Genomic DNA, 23,281 nt, shown 5'->3' on the forward strand with positions numbered 1-23,281 from the left:
CAGTATTTTAACACTTAATTTTAACTTAAATTTGAATTTTGCTGTTCTAACTCTGTATTTTAATCTTGTATCAATTTTGTTGCGTGGTTTTGTCCTGGTTGTGCTTTTTATACTGTATTTTGTAATTGTGCTTTTAACATGTTGGTTGTTTTATTATGGTTTTAACTTTTGTGAACCACCCAGAGAGCTTCGGCTATTGGGCGGTATAAAAATGTAATAAATAAATAAATAAATAAATAAATACTGTTTCTGAGGCCAAGTCAAGTTGCTGGTTATTACCTTTAAATCCCTAACACACCTGCACTCTGGATTAGGGATGCCAGCTGGCCAGGGGGTGGAAGGAAGGAACTGTGTCTTTAGCAGCATTTTAATTGATTGATTCTTATAATTTTATCATACCCTTTTTCTAAGGATCTCTTTACATGAATCCCCCATCCCTTTCCTCACAACAGCCCTGTGACGTAGGTTAATCTAACACAATCCAGTGCCACGCAGCAATGCAAAAATGTTTTCACTGCAGAAGAAGTAGGAGTTTGGGGAAGTCATTCTGCCATTTCAGGTTGTGCAAGAATGCAAATTTAAACATAAATTATGTGGCTATTCACAGATGCACAGTTCTGTAGGTGTGCGGTGAAAAATAGCCTCCCCAAAACCCAAAGCTGCACAGATTTCTGAACTGTGTATCACTTTGGTATGGGCCCACAAAATTGAGTTCCTGGTAATAGAAAATAAAATGCAAGGCTAGAACACATCTCCACAACATCCAGTTTTCTATACATAAACATTTTTTGTTGGGGGGAGAAGCATGTGAGCCCCAACATGAAATTGGAAGTGGCTGAATCCTGGCATAGGGCCCCCTCCTGTGTCATTGATATAAAATGTTGGAGATGTAATGGAAAAGGAAGGTGGTTTTCTCCTCGGGCATGTCTACACCAGGGGGTGGAGGGGGAGGATCTCCTGATATGGTGATTGTGAGATCCTCCCCCTTAGTCTACACGTGGCACGCTACATCCTGGGAGGAAGGAGGATGCTGCGGCCGCCATTTTGTTTTTTAATTGAAGACAAGTGCAGGAGAGCTCCTTCAAAAAGCTACTTTTTAAAAAAAACAAAAACTCATGCTCTCACCCCACCAATGGGCATGGAGCTCCTGAAGAGCTCTGTGCCCCTTGCTCGGTTCATAGCTCCTCGTGTTTACTCACGAGGAGCCAGGAACAAACTGGGACGGCTGCCCACATGTCCCACGGTCTCAGGACGATCCCAAGACCATGGGAAAAGCCAAGATTAAAGCCATCCCAGGAAAAGGGAGGGATCATCCATCCCTGCCCCCAGGATCCCCTATGCATCATGTGGACGCACAGGGATGATCCTGGGGTGATCCCTGGGATATCGCCCCATCTAGCCATGCCCCTCCTCTCAGGCTGGAGCAACACAGGAGCAGTAGTTTCCTTTGAGCAACACACCATGGGTTGTGTTGCATTTTGAATCTTTAAATTTTCAACTCAGTGGATGTGAAATACCTTGGGTTTTATCTGAAAAAGGTAGCATATGCGTGTTGAAAATAAATAAATACATAAATAAATAAATATCTTTCTGAATGTTCAAACTATTAAGAAAAACTATTAAAAAAACAGCCTATCTGGTTGCAAGCCAAAGGAAAGAATATTGTGGTCTGAGTTATCTAAAATCACAGTGCATGTAATTTGATGAAATTAAGGGGAAAAGTGACTGTTCCCCCTAATTTCCACACTCACATCCATTCATTAAAGAAACAACAGTAGGGTAACTGAAGTGGCAGGCAAGCCCTGTGGCTACTGTCAAAAAAAATTATACCCAAGTGAAGAAAGCCACTGAAAATATAGCGCAGTAACCAACTAACCTTTTCCTCATCCTCTTGGACAAGTCCTTGAGTTGCTAGTTGATTTGACTATCAAAGTGTAGCCAATTCCTTTCTTTCTTTCCTTTCTCTGCAGTGAAAGAGCAGATCTATATTTTTGTGCATGAATGAACCTTTTATTTTCTGGACTAAGAGCAGTGAAAAATTATTAAAGGGGACTAATGAGGAAATACTGGGCAGTTTAGTAGAAGAGTGGGATATAATTTAATAATCATTTAGGATAATTTTAACTCCGTATTTCTATTTATTTTTATGATGATGATTCAACACAAAGTCTACAATTGCAGGGCTTGTTGTTATGAAGTCCCCAGTGCTCTATTAACGTAGAGCAATGTGAGAAAGGTTTTTAACATTTAGCAAGTCTAGCTCTGGGTTTTTTGCTATTACCTAATATTTCCATTCTTGGGTCCTTGGTATGCGCTGTAAATGGTACCTTTCATGCACCAGGACTTCTAAGAAGACTAGAGGGCTGTTCCTGCTGTGTGCGAGTGGATCTTTCTTTAAAAAGCTACAACCGCGAAACACGCACAAGCACACACAAACTGTTCCATTATGAAAGCTTTCATATGAAAGCAGAATTGTCCCCCTCATGGCCATTATATCTGATGACATTCTTAATACTGGCTATTGTTTTCAGAAAGACACTATTGTCCGTCCTTGCATATCTGCTGACCAAAGCACATGTAATAAGCATAGCTTTGGATAAACTGAGCTTCGCCCCAGGGCGTTGGCTTTAATGTTGAGGGGGTGGGTCTGAATGCCCCGATTCACTGAGCGATCTTGCGAAGAGGAAATGCCCGCCATTATACATGGGGTGCAGTTTGTCTAAACTCTGAACAAACATCATTTGTTCATTCATAAGAGATGAGCTTTTACATGGAAGCTACCAAAATCAAACTGTGTACAACAACCAGAAAATGGTTTGAAAAAGATAAAGAATCCTAGGAAAAGAGAGAGAGAGAGAGAGAGAGAATGAGAGCAGTGTTTATTTTGTCAATTTGGCTTGGCTAATAATAAAAACTACCTTTACAGTCAGCTGGCTGGCTGATATTTTTAAGTACATTCTTTTCCCCTTGTAGGATATAACGAGTCGACATTAACATGAGGGTGGGAAGCTCTTAACTCTGTTATGCATAGCTGAGGATGGAGTTTTGTCATAACAAGGATGTCTCTTTTTTAAAAAACATCACATGAGTGTCATGTGGGAAAGAACAGAAGTCATGTAAAAATAGCTCCCCAAAGTCAAAAGTCACAGGCATTGTATTCTGCTCAAACAGCCAAAACCTTTGTTTAAATAGGGCCCAAGTTAATAAAAATTAATAGAAACTGTTTGATGCCAGCTATTTGCAAATGTTTTTTCCTTGTCCCTGTAATACAGCACAGGAAGGGCAACTTGTGGCCTCCAGATGTTTTGGCCTACAACTCCCAGCAGCCCTTGCTAGCATGCACAACCGGCAACCCAAAACGAATGGAAGCGCTCATTTCTAGAAGGAGGCAGGTTGGTGGAGCTCACATAAGGGAGCTTTGCCTACCTGCCTCCTTCCAGAAATGAGCATTTCCACTTGTTTAGGGGCTTCCTCTGGGAAGTGCTAAATCTGCCTTGCATAAGCAGTGGGTCTCTTTTGCACAATGGCACTGGCGAGACGCACCATTTGTGGAAAGGTATAAACTGGGGGCAGGGATGTAAGCAGTCTGCTGGATTCTGACCCCAGATTTTGTGAACATATATGCTCATAATGTGTAAGTATCTCTCATCTCGCTCGTTTCAGACAAGATTCACTAAAGCTCAGCACTTGAACTTAATGGGAAAGCCAAAGATTAGTCCACAAAGTTGAGTGCATTATCCTCTGGAATAAACACAGCCAATCTCAGAGATCTGGGATTTACCGTAAAAGGAGCGCAATGCTTACAGCACAATCCTATATAGGTCTACTCAAAAATAAGGCCCACTGATTTCAATAAGGCTTATTCTCAGATAAGGATTTTAGCCTTAATCAATTAATTGGCTTGATTAATTGACTAAAAGCCATTAATCGACTAAAAAGGTTTGCCTGATTAACTAGGCAGTAGGTTTTTAAAAGCAAGTATTGTTAATGCAAGTGCTTATACAAACTGCGGATGGCAAGCACCATCTTAGAAGAGGCATTCTGACCTGTGCAAATGATACGGGGTGATGCCTCTTCTAAGATTATGCCTCCTGTGACATGTATGCATCATCTAAAGGCTAAGAAAGTATGCTTCTTGTTTCAGAAATAATTCCTTTACCCATCTGCGTAATAGATAGAGTAACTTATTAATTGGCCCAAACTTGTATGATTATTCAATTAAAATTTATTTATTCATTATTAACAATATTTCTATACCACTCCATATCTAAAATAGATTCCGGAATGGTGCACATAGGAATAAAACAGTAAAAAGAAAGAAGATTAAAAACAGGAAATTAAAATTGTTCAGTTTAAAAAGAGAAGACCAAAAAAACATTGACTTGTCAGCTGAGGAAGGCTTCCTGGAACAGAGTTGTTTTCAGGAGGTGCTGGAAGCAGCCTAATGTTGGCACCTGCCTGACCTCCAGGGGCAGGGAGTTCCACAGAGAAGGGGCCACTACACCAAAGGCTCTTCTCCTGGTGGACTCCAATCAGGCCAAAGGTCCATGTGGAACCAGCAGGAGCATGTCCACTTGATGACCTCAGTGACCAGGCAGGTTGGTAAGGGAGAAGGTGCTCTCTCAGGTGGCAGCAGCGGCCGAGCCAGGTAAGGGGGCAAGGAGGAGGGAGGCTTAACTGTGTCCGTTGTGGTCCATCGTGGGCTTCAATTGAGGCCCCGGTTGAAGCCGGAAGTGAAGGCTGAGGCCTCTTCTGGCTTCAAGCCGGGGCCTCAATTGAAGCCCGCGACGACGGACACAGGTAAGGGGGTGGGGTGGGGGTTGGCTTACCTGGTGCCACCGCCACCGTCCATGCGGCAACGACAACGGAGCCGGATCTCGCTCTGCGGAACGGGGGACTGGCAGATCGGCCCAAAGCGGATCGGGGGGTCCGTGCACAGCCCTAGCTGTGAACAACAACAACAGCAGGACTTTATGCAACACAGCAATCACTGAATAAACCCCAGGCTTCCAGGAATAATTGCTGGAAATAATGTTTATGATTTACATATGCACACAAACAATCAAGCTTGCCATAGGCTGTATTGTATAAACTGCTTCTTTTTTTGGGAGGGTGGCTCTGTGTCTTTGACCAAGCCTGTTCTATCCAAGGTTACAAGCCCTGTCTCTCAGAAGCCCTGTAAGCACAGGAAGGAACCAATTTTGATGTATTTGTGTTTAATTCATTTCTCTTAAGAAATGTCTTTGTGGTTCCAAGCATACCTTCACAAGACATGTTTGGGCAAATTGTTCAGTCTGCAGTTCAGATTCCTTTTTTGTTGTTGTTGTTCCAAACGGAAAGAGAGTTAAAAGGGAATTATTCGTTGGTTTAGGGGAAGCAATTTGATCTGAGGATTTAGGGGTGGGGAGGGGAACGAACTAAGGTTAAACATAGTGTCTACATATTTATTTTGTTTCTCTCATGCACACAATCAAAGATTGCTAGACAACGTTGTCTAGCAAAGAGTATACTAATAGCAAAATCCTGTGCGTATCAATTCAGAAGCAAGTTCAATGGGACTAACTTCCAAGAAAATATGTATAGGATCAAACCTAAGGCTTCAATCTTATGCATATTAACCTGGAAGTAAACCCCACTTGACACAGAAGGACTTCGTTCTGAATAAAAATGCACAGATTGCGCTGTAAGGAGCTCTCTCTCTCTTTCTCATGATGAGCTCTTTTAGTTCAAGTTCTTCCTATTATTAATATATATGGTACACTAGACTACCCCTAGAAAGTAACTTCTCTTCACTTCTTGTGTTGTCAGTAACTCATTGTTCTTCTCTCTCCTCCTCTTCTCCTCCTCCTGGGCAGGTAACAAGCTTTAGACAACTTGGTGTGCTGCATATAAAATGAGATGTGTCAATACAGTGATCCAAGTGTAATATAGATTCAGTTCGCCTGTAACAACAATTCCTGGGGTTTTTTAACGTAAGAATTGCTGTGGCCAAGTGGGAGCGAGTGAACGCACTGCCTCCCACATGCTCATTGCTTCCGTTTTTGGACAACAACCTTTTCAATCAACAACCTCGGAAGTTCGAACCCAGAAACTTGGGGTTGTTTAGGGGTTAAACAACCCGGAGTAACCCAGCAACAAACCATGGGCTTGAAAGCAGGAGCAAAGTGGGAGTGCTTGCTCCCACTCTGCCACAGCAATTGGTGGATTAAATAACCCAGGAATTGTTGTTATGTGCAAACTGGATTATTATTGCAAGTATATTGCATCAACTTTATGACAGTGTCATGAGCAGACCTTCCATAGTGCACATATTTTAGGATAGTGGCCAGTTTTACCTGTGACGTGTGCCAGAATGTGCCAGACATGGTTTCCCTAATTTCCTGCCTCACTGTGGTTTGTCAGGTTGCCTGAACTCAAGCAGCATGGCTTGTTTGAGAGGGAAACAACCCTCAAATAAGCCATGGCTTGTTGTTGGGTTATTAGAGGGTTCTTTCCTCCTCAAACAAGCCGTGCTGTTCAGATTCAGATGACACAACAAGCCACACCCAAGTGGGTAATTAGGGAAATGGTGCCCAGTATGCACTAGCATGCACTGTGGTTAAGCTAGGGTGATCATGTGAACCAGGCCAATGTGTTGGTAAAATGCATCCCTTCTAAAAGCTGCTAATGCATGCATGCTAAGATTGGGCCAAAGTAATGTTGCTTAGGGCCTCTAAGGTCCAATCCACAATGTATTTACTGAAGTACATATGAATAAGACACAATATTGTATAGACAAACTAAATGAATCTACTGCCCTTGGGGAATCGATGAAATATTTTCCATTTTAATAAATGTTAGCCTACAGCCAACAAATAATTTAATTTTTTTTTATCAAATCGAATTGAATGACAGATTTAATGAATACATTTTTCAGCTTTGTAATTATACTTAGGCGTTACATTTCAGGATGTCTGTCCCTTGCTGCTGAGACCTAAGATTGAAATTTTCACATGTTGTCCTTAGATCATTCACTCTCTTTCATGTCAAACGTTTGGTATCAAATCTATGCTGATTCCATGCAGTCACACCTTAATGATGTGTCAGTAAAATGAACTCTGTCAAATTCCTGTTTGGTTCATTTCCGAAGCATCAAGGGCTACCACTTGCCAGTGTTACTTTAGCACATTGTAAATGGTATTAACAAATAGTAAACATTTTAGGTTGTGGTCCTATGGTGCAGCTCCAGTGTGTGTGTGTGTGTGTGTTTAATTCAAAGAGTATATCTGCCAATTAAGTGTCAAAATGTGCCAACAAAATCCAAGGGGACCTTTCATGACTCATAGAAGAATGCTTTGCATAACAAAATCTTACCGCTTCTGTATATTTGCAAGCTATGCAATGTGGGTCTGTGAGAGACAAATTAGCACTGCCATGTGAGGTTCAATTGATGTTGACAGTAGTCAAGAGAAGGGACTGTAAAGCTACTGTTCTGTATATAGTCACAGAGGGCCCCTGTTTCACAAACATGTCTCTTAGTCATCAGATAAAAAGGGGATATTATTGGTGATGGTAACCTAGAAGAAGGGGGGGGAGAACCCTGCTAAAGTGCAGTTCCAGTTTTTTGCCATTCAGTCTGGGACTGCTCAGATGATACTTCGGCCTGAGGATTCTGCATGGATTGAGACCGCGAGGTGACTATACATTTGTGAGTTCCCTCTTCCCCCCCTCCCCGCTACCGTGGCGAGAAGCCACCAAATGAATTGATGGGATTCATTTACCCCTTTTCTAGCAAGATCAGGCTTGACTTCGATGCTTCATGCCCTAGGCTGTCAATATGTGGTCAAAGCCCTGTGGTGGATGCAAAGCTGCGCTGCATCAGATATATGACACAGCTGCAGGTTTGCAGCCACTGAGAGCTGTGCAGAAAAAAAGTTGGGGACTTACCCCAACTTTTTTCTCTGGAGCGAGGCGAGTATGGCATATGCGCCGTCTAGCCTTGCTGCGGAGTCTCAGCGGAAGCATGGCCAGGTAGATGGCGTCCCCTGATTTGTCCACCCAGGCAGAGGATAGGGGGTGAGGCCAGGCACTGGAAGCCCCAAGTTTTCACTGCAGCATCAGGATTAGCCACCGCCCTGCAGCAGTGAAAGTGTGGGGTTGGAGCTCACTACGATGGCAACCCACCGCCATTGTGGTGGACAGCTCGATGAAAATGTCCACCCAGTGTGTGGCCGCTGTAAAGAAGGCAAACTCCATATTAGATATTATAAGAAAAGGAATTGAGAATAAAACGGCCAGTATCATACTGCCCTTATACAAATCTATGGTGCGACCACACTTAGAATACTGTGTACAGTTCTGGCCACCACACCTAAAAAAGGATATTATAGAGCTGGAAAAAGTGCAGAAAAGGGCATCTAAAATGATTAAGGGGCTGCAGCATCTCCCCTATGAGGGAAGGTTACAACAGCTTGGATTGTTGAGCTTGGAAAAAAGGAGGCTAAGGGGGGGACATGCTAGAGGTGTACAAAATTATGCATGGTATGGAGAATGTGGATAGGGAGACTGTTTTCTCCCTCTCTCAAAATACTAGAACCCAGGGTCATGCCATGAAGCTGATTGGTGGGAGATCCAGTACTTCCAATAAAAGGAAGTATTTCTTCACACAGTGCATAGTTAAATTATAGATCTCACTACCACAAGATGTAGTGATAGCCATCAATTTAGATGGCTTTAAAGGGGGTTGGATAAATTCCTGGAGGCGAAGGCTATCAATGGCTACTAGCCCTGATGGCTGTGTGCTATCTCCAGTATTCGAGGCAGTAAGCCTGTATGCACCAGTTACTGGGGAACATGGGTGGGAGGGTGCTGTTTTACCATGTCCTGCTTGTTCATCCCTGGCCGATGGCTGGTTGGCCACTGTGTGATCAGAGTGCTGGACTAGATGGACCCTTGGTCTGATCCAGCAGGGCACTTATGTTCTTTTTAAAGCCATCTGGTCACATCTAGATTGGATTACTGTTTTACAATTCACATAGGGATGCCTCTGAAGAGGATTCAGAAACTTATTAAAATGGGGCTGCCACATTCTTATCTGGGGACAGCTTCTTGGATCATATTGGTGCTGTATTAAGCCATCTTCAAGAGCTACTGGTTTGTTTCCAGTCTCAATTCAAAATGCCACTTTTGAGTTTTAAAGCCCAGAAAGGTCTATCTGGATTTGTGCTTTTCAGTGTTTTCCATTTTGCTCCTTTTTCTGTTTATCTTTGTAATCTGTTTTATAATATTTTAGTGGCCTATTTGTACACTTTTATATGCTGTTTTGAATCCTGTATGCCTCCTAGAGTGTGTTTTACTCTCGTAACCCAAAGGCGGCCTAAAAATAATTTAAAATAAAAAAATAAAAGAGTGGTGGGGGAACATGCTTGGAGATAAACCAATTAGTGAATAATTATTGGTGCCTAGATTGTTTGGTCTTTCCAATGTCGGCACCAGCTGGAGCTTCCAAAGAATCATTAAGAGCATCTTCATGAAGACAGTTTTATTGGAGTCTAGCTTTGACGTTATGAATGACTACTACAGTTTGAATCTAACATATAGACCTGAAGTCATCCCACCGTATGTAGATATTAAAAGGTAGTTTGTTCATCAATTCAAGACTGATGTTCTAGGTACAACAATCTCTCCAGGCCGAAAATATTCATGGCCAAAGGAAATAGTAGGGAGCCCATAACATACTCAAGTTTGGAGGGGGTATTCATTATGCATGGGCCACATTGCGTTATTTCTGAGCCCCTCTTTGGTGAGGGGACTGTGGGGCAAAAAAAGCAGGAAATGAGCAGGGCTACAAGCGCCCATGGCGACTGGGGCTTTACACTAGTATATTAAAGATTGCATTATAACCAGTCAATTTCTTTACTGATATTGATGTATTGTTATTCGCGTTGTTCTTTTTTTGTTGCCTGTATTTTTAACTTTATTTCAAAATAAAATAAAGTTTCATGGGGGGAAATTAACTTTTCTTGAAAGGCTGCATCAAATGCAAAACAATATGTTGTGGTTTTCAGAACTACCTGTTAGTTATTGGAATGGATTTGTGGGTTATCAATTTCTTCTTCTTCTTCTTCTTCTTCTTCTTCTTATTATTATTATTATTATTATTATTAAAAATATTGTAGAATTTACTGATCCATTTTGCCTCTCTGTTATGATGATGAATTAATGAAAAGGAAGAATTCCAGACTATCAGGGAGAAGTAACATTCTCCTCATCACTTAGCAGGACACAACAGGCAGGTTTCTGAGGGCAGCTGAAGCTAACAGGTTTGGCATCTCAATGGAGAGATGTGATTCACTTTGGGAGATAATAGGATTAGTTAAGGAATGAGTTTCAGTGCAACAGTTTTAGAGAGATCTGTAACTGCAGCTTTAACCTGTGAAAATACATTTTACAGGAAAAATACCCAAAATAGGCAAACAGGAAGTTCCTTTCTCTTTCACAAGCAACCTGTAGTATAACTTCGACAAATATGTGTAGCAATCATGAATTTATCATCTGAACAATCCCCTTTTACTGGACTGTTACAATGACTAAAGATGATTTAAATGAATAGTAGTAACTATATTTTAATTGTGCTTTCTAAAAGAGAGCTTCAGCTATTGGACGGTATAGAAATGTAATTATAATAAATTTATTTCTTACCCGCCTCTCCGTTTGGATAGAGGCGAGAAGCAACAATAAGTATAAATACATAAAATTGATTAAAAACATAATACATATTATTAAAACATCCTAAAATTCCACTGGGTAGGCCAAAACCCCTGTCACATGTAACTATAGTAGTTATAGATTTATTTTATAATAACATAAAACAGCTATGAAAAAGCCCTTCATTTTATTTTGTTATCTTTATGGGCAGCCATCATAGCTACGTACTGAAGCCTCCACCATAAAATCTCCATTACATATATTGCATTTATCAAATCATTGTCCTTTTCAGAGCTGGGTTTCCTTACTTTTACTCTCTACTGTTGCCATATGAAGTATTTCCCCCCCCTGATGTTGTGGAATGAATCTATTGAACACACGCTCACCCTGTCTAACCCTGCCAGTTCCTTCAACATGATAAATATAGTGTATGGTTTAGTGTATGGCTAACGATGTTTTGTTTGTGTATAGCCATCACTAGGCGAGACCTCTTAGTTAGCCTTAGATTTCCTTCAAGTTTTGCCAGTGGTTTTCCTGTTTATTAACAGAGGGTTACATTCTTTGTTGCCTATATTGGCTGGACAACGTGGGTTATTTTCTTGTTCGGCTCTTGGAAAGGGCAAGGCATTCTTGTCGCAGATTCTTTGCCCCCTTCTTCCCTATTCACAAAAACATAAGAAGAGCCCTGCTGGATCAGACCAAGGGTCCATCTAGTCCAGCGCTCTGTTTACACAGTGGCCAACCAGCTGTCAACCGAGGAACCACAAGCAGGTTGCAACAGCATCCTCCCACCCATGTTCCCCAACAACTGGTGTATACAGACTTACTGCTTCTGATACTGGAGGTAGCACTTAGCCATCAGGACTAGTAGCCATTGATAGCCTTCTCCTCCAGGAATTTATCTAACCCCTCTTGTAAAGGCATCCAGTTGCAACAATGGTGGCTGATAAGGGTGCCTTTTTTCAGTGTGGCTGAAATGTCTTTACTTAAAAGAGGAGGGCTTCAAAACTAAAATCAGGACTATTTTAGACAGTTAGCACATTTCATATGCTGTGTTCAAGGATGGGGAACCTCCCGCCCACAGGTGTAATCTGGCCTGCAGAGGTTCCTTCCTCATCTGGTTTGCGGAGGCTTGGGCTCCTTCTGCAGGCCTTGTCCCCTCCACTCCCAAAGCACTACTACCTCTCCAAGCCCAGCACCCTGGAGAGAAGGAGGGGAGAGGAATCCCTATTCTTATCTCCAATCTGTTACTGGGGATAAAGCAGGAATTCAAATTCCCCTGTTCCCCTTGGAATTCCTCCCAATTCTGAGGGCGAGCAGTGTGGAGGGGAATCCTTGCTGGGGAAAGCCTGGGCAGACCAAAGCTGAGACAGTCTATTCCCCTTCATCCTGAGGAACAAAGGCAATTGAATAGGCTCAGCTTTGCCTGCCTGGCGTCCTCCCCAATGGGAGAAGTTGGCTTGGTGGGTGGACCATTCACCTGGTACTTTGGCTAGGAGGCTTCGATGCTTGTGGGCCTTCCCCAATGAGAATGCCTCACCCTATGTTGTTATCTGACAACCCACCCCACCCCAAACTACTTCCTCATTCCTGGTTATGTGCATATGAATCTGTGGATCTGGACACCAAAATTAAAAGAAGGCAAGAGGACTCCCTCTTAAAACCAGCCAGCCAGATGTGATCTCATGTGGACCTGCACAGGTTTCTAGTTCTTGTTTTGTACTTGTACACATTGTACTAGTCTGCATTATGGAAGGTGCAAAGCAGGACCCTAATGTCCTCTGTGTGGGGATTGATCTTCTTCTTGAGTTAGAATTCCACTCTTAGAATTAGCATTCACATGTGTGAGTGTAAGAAGGAAGTGTTCAACGTATTTCTGTATGTGGTAGAAAAGGAGTTCACTGGTGTGGCCATTCTGTATCTTTCTTGCATAACAGGATTGGGCAGTGATCACACACACCACATCAAAGAGATCCAATCACAGGTGTAGACCTGCCCTTACAAATGCTGGTGTGTTGGGTCTCAGTGGAAGGACTTCACAAGCCCCCACCCACTTCCATGTGATTTGAAAAAAAAAGTCATCAGCCAGTCAGTATTGCAAATAGTCACTAGGTGTGTGCTCCAATAACTGCTGAACCTTTGTTAAGAAACCAGGCTCTGTTCCCAACTACACTGACAGCTGAATCAGTGCAATGCTCTGAAACCAAGACAGAAGTAAATTGATTTAAAAGTGTTTGCACAGCTTGGCAGTAAACAACCAGACACCAGTCAATTAGAGTGAACAAGTTAAAAGCTGCTGGCAATGATATATACAAAGCAAATATATTTTGTAGCAATTGGCTGTCACTATTTTTTCTCCATTTCTATTAGTATGGTGTGTGCAGACCTGCTGATTTAAAATCAATATAGCAGGTAAAAGTCACAATAGTGTATCACGCTAGCAGTGCAAATCAGCCTGGTGCCTATGTTTCCAACAGTGGCTGGCAGCACATGCGTCAGGAAGTACAAGAGGAAAACTCTTGATCTCTACTCCAAACTTCCAGCAATCACAAATCAAGGTTTGGCATGGAAAGGCGATTTTATTCCCTAGCTATCTGAGAGCTGATACAGAGGGTGCTTCCAAACCAATCTTGCCTTATTCACAGAGGTTTGACTTCCACTCCCCACCACATCCTCCATCTTTTCCCTTAACACAGAAAACCAGTTAAGGAAGTAAAGACTGAAAGCTGCACAAAGCTTTCTGGTTGATAGCATTAGGAGCCCTCTGACTGGAAGCACCCAATGTACAAAGAATCCAAAATTAGAGTAGCAATAGGAAGCTCCCCTTTTCATAGACAGTCTACAACCGCTTTAGAAACACAACATACTATCGGCCCAAATCTCTTTCACAACCTAGGAGCAACCCCTTAAAAAGCCCTGCTGCATGCTTCAATGGGGTGGGGGGAACCCTCCAGATGTTTTAGCCAACAACTCCCATCAGTCATCATCATTGGCTATGCTGGCTAAGGCAGATGGAAGTTGTGGCCCTCCAGTTGATTTGGCCTACATGAAGTCCATCCCTGTACTATACGCTTCTTTTCTTACTGTGTCAATGCACATGGGACAAGGCCTTCAAATATCACCTTAGTTGGGGCAGCTCATATAGAGGAGAGGGAGCTGCAATTCCCTCCAGAAAGCTAAGGAGCTATAGAACATAAAAGCAGAAGAAGAGCCCTGCTAGATCAGACCAAGAGCCCATCTCATCCAGCATTCTGTTCACACAGTGGCACATAGCCATCAGGACTAGTAGCCATTGATGGCCTTATCCTCCATGAATTTGGCCAATCTCCTTTTAGAGCCGTCCAAATTGGTGGCCATCTCTATGTCTTGTAGAAGTAAATTCCTTCGTTTAACTATGTGCTTTGTGAAGAAGTACTTCCTTTTATTTGTCCTGGATCTCCCACCAATCAGCTTCATGGGATGACCCCAGGTTCTAGTATTATGAGGGAGGGAGAAAATTGTCTCCATATCCACTTTCTCCACACCATGCATAATTTTGTACACTTCCTGGCTTCCCTTATTCGCCTTTTCTCTAAACATTTCCAGATGTTGTAACCTTTCCTCATAGGCGAGTTGCTCTAGCCCCTTGATCATTTTAGTTGTCCTTTTCTGCACTCTTTCCAACTAGAGTTTATTTATATATATTTTAAACATTTATATATTCCTTTTTATCAGTGATTTTCAAGGCAGTTTACAAACCACCACAAAATAAATACAAAACAACCAGCAGAGAAAAGCACAATTAAAAGTCAAAGTGTTTAAAATACTCAAGTTTGTAAAAATGTTTTAAACGCCTGGGTAAATTTAACAAAGATTTTGCCTGGAATTGGCACTACGCATACCTCCTGGAGAGGGCATTCTACAGAGCCAGAGGTCTGGCTTGTGTTCCCGCTGGTAATATCGGTTAAGTTGGTGAGCGCAAATGACAAGGTGTTGGATCCAAACCTAGTTATACTGACTAAAGCTGTATCCAATCCAGGGCTGGCCTTAGGGGTAGGCAAGCTAGGGGGTTACCTGTGGCACTGAGCTGAGGAGAGTCCCAAGCTGAGCTGAGGGAGTGCCAATATCACACCTTCACCAGGCCCCATAAACTTTCTGGGATGGGGGAAGAACCAAAGGCACTCCTCACCCAGGGTGCTATTTATCCTAAGGCCGGCTGTGATCCAACCCAAGGCCTTCTCAGTGGTGGCCCCACAGTTTGTTTATTTATTTATTTATTACATTTTTATACCACCCAATAGCCAAAGCTCTCAACTGTGATTCACTTGGCCCCTTCAACATAGCCCTTTCCTAAAGAAAACTTATAGCTGTCTATTCCATAGCAGTTTTCTTATACACCTGTTTGCTATATCTATAGCACACTTAAGTGATCTCTCTAATGTTTGTAGGCATGTATTATTGCATTTATATCCCACCTTTTTTCCTTCAAGGAACCCAAGCCAGCATACATAATCCTCTTCCTCTCCATTTTATCCTCACAACAACAACCCTGTGAGGTGGGTTGGGCTGAGAGTCTGTAACTGGCCCAAAGTCACCCAGTGGGTTTCCATGGCTGATTGGGGACTAGAACCTGGATCTCCCGACTCCCAGTCTGACACTTTAGCCACTACACCACACTGGCTCTACATCACAGACCATGTGGCTCCAGTGGCCTAGCACTAAGCATCACTTCAGGTTTCATGAGCATTTGACACTATTGTTTCAAGCATTTTTGTGTTTTTGTGTACTTTGCTTCGTGAGGGTTTGGCCCAGAAAAACAGCTCATAAATGAATAACTGGGGTGCTACTGCCAAGAAAGCCTTCTCCCTTGTTGAAACAAGCGCCCTCTCTGATGGAGGGGGCATTTGGAGAAGGGCATCATCCAATAACCTTAGACATGAAGGCAGGACGGTATGGGAGGAGGTGGTCCTTCAGATTCCTGGGTCCCAAGCACCAACACTTTGATTTGAGCCTGAAAGTGAGGTTCCTTTAGGATTGGCAAGATGTGATTTATGCAAGCAGTAAAACTCTGACCACCATATACTGCACTACTAACTGAAGTTTCTGAACTGTTTTCAGAGGAAGCCCTACAAATGACTCATTGCTGTAATCCAGACAGACTGTGACCAGGGTATGGATTACCGTGATCAGACTATCTGTTACTAGGTCAAGACCCTGAAAAATGTTACGTGCTTTCTCCTATCACAGGAACACTGTCATACGGCAGTCCTGAAGGGACAAGAAGGATAAAGAAGTGTCGTATGTGGGCAGCTGAATGTCACTTATTGATTTGAACTAACCAGCCAACTCAGGGTGAGGCTTCTACTGCATTGTAATGTTGTGCAAACTGTCGGTAAATGGGATGTGTTAAATCACCACAAATGGATCAAAAGAAAATTGCAATGCATGTGGTTGTTACTGTTTCCCCCCGCCCCCAATTTGGATCAGGGCTGTGGTATCACAGATTTGAGAAGTTCCATTGAAAGCTTAATATATAGCAGTGCAGAAGATCAGCACGTATTATTATTATTATTATTATTATTATTATTATTATTATTATTATTATCTTATCATTGTTCTTTTGATAAAATCTAATCTGCACAGATACTAAGGATTCACTTCATCCCCTCCCCCCTGCCCCATTTTCCTTCTCTTGGTTTATCCTTTATCCTGAGTATATTTGCTAGGCCTTTAAACTGGGAGGAAAGCAGGGATGGATCTTATGATCTCAAGAATGGATGAAAAGTTGCATTTTATAAGAATTTTCTTCATCTATCTGTCATTTTATAAGACAGAACATGGGGCCATTTGGAATGAAGAAAGTGCCCCTAATTGACAGGTGTTTGTTTATTGCCAAGCTGTTGGTTCATCTGCTGTGAGATTTACAGAAAAGAGTGGGGGAGAGGGATGAGGAATCCATTAATGGCTCACAAATGAAACAACTTAAATAGCTGCTATTAAAAGGGCAGTCATTTTACAATGCAATCCTACCAATGTAAAATCAGAAAGAAGTTCCATTGAGCTTAATGGGGCTTACTCCCTAGAAAGAGCGCTTAGAATGGCAGCAAAATGCTCTTTGGAATATGCATGATTTAACATATCCAGAGTAGCATTTGTGCTATTAACCATTTACAATGGACATTGTCAATTCAGATTTCAAGAGCCTTGCGTATCCTTTCTCCCTTGATTTATTTATATAAAGATTCAATACCTATTAGTAAATACATATACATGGGCATTACTCAAAAGGACTTAAAATGGTTAAAATCACAAGAAGAAACACAAAACAGTATCCATAAAACACAACAGAGGCAGGTGGAGCAAATAAAAACACAGTCATCCAATTAAAAAACCATCAATCTTGCCAGGCTAAAGCTTGCAGGAATAATAATAAAAAGTCTCCACCAACCATTGGAAGACAACTAGAGATACTATGTAGACTTCATAGGACAAGGGTTCCAAGGAGCCACACCTCCATTGTAGATGGGACATAGAAAAGGGCCTCTCCACTTGTTTTTAAAGAGTGGGCAGACTGATATGGGAGGAGCCAATCCCTCGGGTAGCCTGAAACCAAACTATTGAGGGCTTTAAAGTAATCACCAACAGCTTATTCTTGTATTTTAATGGGGAAGGGGTTGTGAATACTTCAGGTGTAGTAAGTAATTAAACAAGCAAACAAACCAATAAATAAAACACTTTGACTTGTGACTGGAAATAGATTGGAAACCAGGGCAGTTTTGGCATAATATTGCAAATGTCATTCCCCAAAACAAAAGGAGAACATCCAATCCAGGGCAGAAAAAAGGAGAAATGGGTTCTTAGGATGAAAATAATTTATTTTCACGAAGCCCGGCACATTTAAGCCTGTACTTTATTCAAAGGCCTTCTTCAGGGGGCTGTAATATTAATACTACAATAAAATATATTAAGATAACACACAATATTAAAATATGTTTTTGTTAGTAAGTTAATTGGGCCTATGCCCAAATGTCATTCCCACCAGATCCGACTTTCCCTTTGTTAAGCTCGTAGCCCTCCTTCTGGAAGCACCCTAGGTTAGATGTGAAGGAAGGAAGGTATTCCTGGAGGTCATGGCTGCCTGAGGCAAGAAGGGAAAACGGTGGAGGAGCTGAGCTTCTTCAAAGCACTTTCTTGAGGCGGAATGGAATATGGAGCTGCTGAACGAAAGAAGAGATGCAATGGTTGGTGTTCATCTCTCCCCTGCATCCAGAACTCTTACAAAAAGTCGGTTGTTTTTAATGCACTGAGATCAGATTTACAAATGGATCATTGGGCAGTTCTGTGTGGAAAGGCACTGTTTTGCCACAGCCCCCACACCACCCGCCTAAGGTAAGAAAGAGCCCTCAGCCATGTTGTAGAACCTGTTGGCAAACATTTTGTCCCCCTCATTTGGGAAATGTTCCTATGGCTCTCCCTCTTTGCCATGTAACACTTTAGTGCCCTAACCTTTACGAATCAATGTGAAAAATGACATGCTACGGAAATAAAACCTCTGCTTCTGAAGCCCAATGCCATCCGCCTTCAATTACGTTTGTTTCCTAAATGTTTCAGATATCCAACTTTCTTTCTTGAATATCCGTCTGACCTCAAAGCTTGAAACAAAGTGGCCCTATATTCTGCCTGTTTGCTTGTTTCAGGTCAGGGAGAAAAGTGTCCCCCTCCCCACTCTCATAATATAAATAAATCTCAGTTCAAAAGCGAATAATTCTGTCCATACTTTGGCTGAATATGCAGCAGAAACTCAAGGCATCTGGTTAAGCTTCCATCTAACATGGGACAGATTGCCTTTATTGTATGCTCATGGCATGTTTGGGGCCAGGGCAATTATGGGATGAATGACTTCCTTTTTGAAGGGGATATGTGAGGTTGTTGTTTTACTCCAATGAAAGTGGAGGCGGGGTGGTAGAACAACACAAAACTGCCGGGCAATGATCAGCAAAGGAAATGGCCATGCCGACACCACCGTTTTATTGACTTGTAAAAGGCAGCATTTAAAATACCAGTGACTTGATCACACCGGCTGGGTCAGTTAGCTGTACTGTAAGTGCTCAAATTAACATGACAAGGATGCCTTAAAGGCTTGGCAAATTGTTAGCGTTTTGTACTCACTTGAGGTGTGAGGACTGGTAAGTCGAATGTGAAGTTTTGTACTTGGGAGTCCTGATCAGGATGTTTGTAGTTGTTCCCACAGAATAAGAGATTGGGGGAGGGAATCACTGAGTCTGCAAGATCTGTTACAGATGTGGACAAAAATAAGATGCAATAGTAAAAAAAAACAACTGTTTGAAACAACAACAAACAACCCTGGCCATAATATTTCCAACTCAATATAGCAATCTTTTGACCTTTGGAAGAAAGAACATTTCCAAATTTCTGACAAATACTGTAAAGGGTATGCACAATAGGGGTGTCAGCAACACGACCGTGGCCAAATCCGACCTTCACTGAAGCCTGGTTCAGACGACACGATGGGGGGGGGGGGGGGAGTCAACCATCCGTTGAGTTTATTGTGTCGTGGAGGGGACACACAACGCACAGTACCTTATTTTCTTGAATTAAGCAACGCAAAAGAATGGGCTGCTCCATTGCTTATCCATTAATTAATTTATTAAAATGTTGTGTGGAGGGCTCACTCCATTGAGTGCACTATTCCACTGGCCAAGGAGTTCTCTGGCAGGAGTGGCTGATGTTCCTGTACAGCCAACAGAAGTCGCAATGGCTGATGGGATATGGCCGGGAGGAGGGAGGGAGGAGCACCAGAAGCCCAGAAGGATGCCAGGACTTTCGGCTGTGTGACTGGGAGGGAGGCAACATATCATGTGGGCAGTACGAGGAGAATAATGCATGGTGCGTGTGCTGTTCCCTCTCCGTTGCCTAATATATCGTCCAGACCAGGCCTGAGAATTGCTTGTCTGTTGTTAAAAGTCAAGAGCTGTGGACTGGCAGCAGACCACTGTAGAGGATGAGGGTATAAAACCAATTTGAACCGCTTTCTGGTACTTTTCGCAGAGATTCGTGTGATATATAAAAGTATTATGATTGCAGATATGATCCTTACAAAATGAATCCAAAGATAAATATCTAATCTGAAGCAGAGGTGTTTTTAAAAAACACAGCCCTATTTGCAAGAACTAATATCGCATCCTCCAGAACTGTCCATCATATGTGACAACTGAGAGGACAAAATGAATTTCAGTTCCCAAATATTCTTTCTACATTGCCTAGAATAGCAGGAACAGAAAACACAAATTTAGCTCATTTCTCCTGGCAATGAAAAACAGCATGTGTAATGCCATTATATAAATCTGTGTGAAATTGCCGCAATTAGAACTTCTGTATGAAGTTCTGGCATATTAACATCAGAAAAAGGACATTATAGATCCAGAAAAGGGGGTTGGAAAGACAACTTAAATGATCAAAAGCTTGGAGCATTTTTGTATGAGAAAGGCTGAAGTATTTGGGGACTTTTTAGAGAACTAGTGTAGTGTAGTAATTAATTTGTTGGGCTAGGATCAAGGAGATCTGGGTTGAAATCCCCACACAGTCTCAAAGTTCACCGGGTGATCTTGTGCCTATTACATGATCTCAGCCTAACCTACAATCCCTTACAAATTGTTGTAAGGAAATACAAGCGGGAGGAGAATTTGCACACTGCTCTGAATTCCTTGATGGCATAAAAATATAATAAATAATAGTTGAGCGGCAAGAAGGAATGAGGGTAGATATGACAGAGGTCTATAAAATTATAACTTGTAGGAAGGGGAAATAGAGAGAAGTTATATTTGGAGAAACTGGAATACAAAGAAATATATATATCCCTCTCTCATAATAGCAGAACTCTCTTCATCCAGTGAAACTGAATGACAGTAGATTCAGGTTAGACAAAAGAAAGTACTTCACTATACAATGAGTTATGGAATTCATAGCCACAAGATATTAAGAGGGGGATGCAGTCAAACCTATCATACTACTGACTTTCAATGTGCAACGGAGTCACATACCCTAGCCCTGGTCCTCCATTGCTGAAATGCACAAGATTTCCCTTTGCATTCAGGAGATGTATGCACATATATCTGTGCATGTGCACAGCTGAGTGTGCAGGGGATGTGACAGGCACACATATCAACAGTGTGTGTGTGTGTGTGTGTCTGTAAAGTGGGGATTAGCCATCATGATGAAAAAACCTCCATGATGAAAAAACAGGATGAAAACAACTGCCCTGTGATGATGCCCCCTAGCTTAGAGCTAGTCTACTCATGCAGCAATGAGGTAGAAATCAACAGAGTTCTGAAGTAATAGAATGGATTGTACCATCTGTTCACAGGCATGGAAATCACATTTTTAATCCATCCTGAGGCTTTAAAAAAAGTCTCACTGAGCATAAGTCTCACACTATTGCCCCGCTCGTGCTCTTCGCTCCTCTGATGCCATGTTTCTCACCTGCCCAAGGGCCTCTACTTCCCTTGCTCGGCTTCGTCCATTCTCTTCTGCTGCCCCTTACGCCTGGAACGCTCTTCCAGAACATTTGAGAACTACAAGTTCAACCGCAGCTTTTAAAGCTCAACTAAAAACTTTTCTTTTTCCTAAAGCTTTTAAAACTTGATGTTGTGCAGACTTCTACTGTTACTTTCTACTGTTAGTTTTACCCTACCCTGTGCCTGCTTACCCTAACCTATACCTGTTTGCATTCTCTTCCCCTCCTTATTGTTTTACTATGATTTTATTAGATTGTAAGCCTATGCGGCAGGGTCTTGCTATTTACTGCTTTACTCTGTACAGCACCATGTACACTGATGGTGCTATATAAATAAATAAATAAATAATAATAATAATAATAATAATAATAATAATAATACAGCAGGTAGGCCTAGAACCCTTCTCATTTCAATACCCTTGTTTTTATTGTGTGTGTGACTGTGTTAAAAGTATATCCCCCTCTCCCCCCCCCCCCCCCGGCAGTCTGAAGTACTACAATCTACTGTACGACCTCAGAATTCAACCACCTAATTCGTCTGTATGGGTAGACTAGGCCTCACGTGGCTATTTCAAAGAAATACACAGGTTTGTGGAGGACAGGCCTATCAGTGTCCTATAAACCCTAAGAGTGAAATGTAAGTTTCATGTTCAGAGGCAGTATATCCCTGTGTACTGGATGCTGGAGTAGACAACAGCTGTGCAACAATGGAAACAGGGTTTCTGCAAATGGGAGAAGGTTTGCACTAGTGGAAAGACACCATTGGATACGACCCACAGAACCAAAGACAGAGTTTTCTAAATATTCAGGTTCTAGAACAGGGTAATTGAAAAGAAAGAAAGTGGAACAAACAGCAATTCAGTATTCTGAAAAAAATGTCCTCGCTGAGATATTTTCAGAATGGTGCTAATAACAAGAGCTTGCGGGAAAACAAATTGTGCTGTGATTCACAGAAGCTTTGGGGGCCTTTTCTAAAGAAATGTTTTATTGTGCAACAATAATTTGTCAGCAAGTTCTCAGTTTTTTGTTGGGAGCCATATGACTTTTCTCAAGGTAGCATATCCTAGGGAAAGGCGTCGCAATTTCTCAGCAGCCAAGCTGCAGTCTTTTGTCACTTGGAAAAGAATACTTCTCCTCCCAACCCAGATATCCAGTGCAGTTTTCTGTGTGGACAGTGGCTTGTACAATTGCCATAGGCTGATATAACACTGGTTCATCACTATGGGGGCAGTGGTGGGAGGATTTAACCCAGTCAAAATCCCAAACCTCTGGTATATCACAACGCCTCTAATCGTATAGTCAACGGAAAGCATAGGGGAAGAGCATGGTACAAGGCATGGCATGGTGGAAATGCAAAGGGTATGGTGTTTGGTGTTGTTCCCCACCTTGATCCAGAGGGAGAGGCGGGTAATAAATAAATAAATAAATAAATATTATTATTCATGATCAATGATCAAATTGGTCTAGTCCAGAACTGTAATAATTGTGTCTGTCTATCTAATCTAACTATAATGAGAGGAGAGAGACATATATTTGCCAGTGAATAGGCAGCATATGTCTACCGTTTGGAATTGGTTTGTAACACATGTAATTGTATATATGTGGCAGCAGTTCCTCTGCATTAGTGTATTAATGGCCAATATTTTCAAAGTGTAAAACGATTGTACCAGCAGTTGCTAGAACAGGCACAAAGGAAGAAGAAACAAAGTGGTCCCTAATTCTAGCTTCTATTTTGACTTTTTAAGGCCTAGATCTATTTCTATTGATGCCACTAGTTGATGAGAAAAGTCAGCCTTGACACATTGCTCCAGGGGTAATTTGATCCCTGTTTCCTGGTTCCTCATTGGAAAGAATAGTAATATAGCTCCTTTATCAGTTGCTTTACATATTAACATATATCTGTACAGCACCATGTACATTGATGGTGCTATATAAATAAATAATAATACTAATACTAATACCAGTCATTGAAGCAAAGCGCCAATTACTTCCAATCTTTTTAAAATTGCAAAGACAATCTCCATCCAAATTTCCTGACAATTCAATTAAGCCCAGCTATTTGTAGATTAAAATACTGCCTTA

Source organism: Elgaria multicarinata, chromosome 4 (assembly GCF_023053635.1).
Source record: "Elgaria multicarinata webbii isolate HBS135686 ecotype San Diego chromosome 4, rElgMul1.1.pri, whole genome shotgun sequence".
NCBI classification, from domain to species: domain Eukaryota; kingdom Metazoa; phylum Chordata; class Lepidosauria; order Squamata; family Anguidae; genus Elgaria; species Elgaria multicarinata.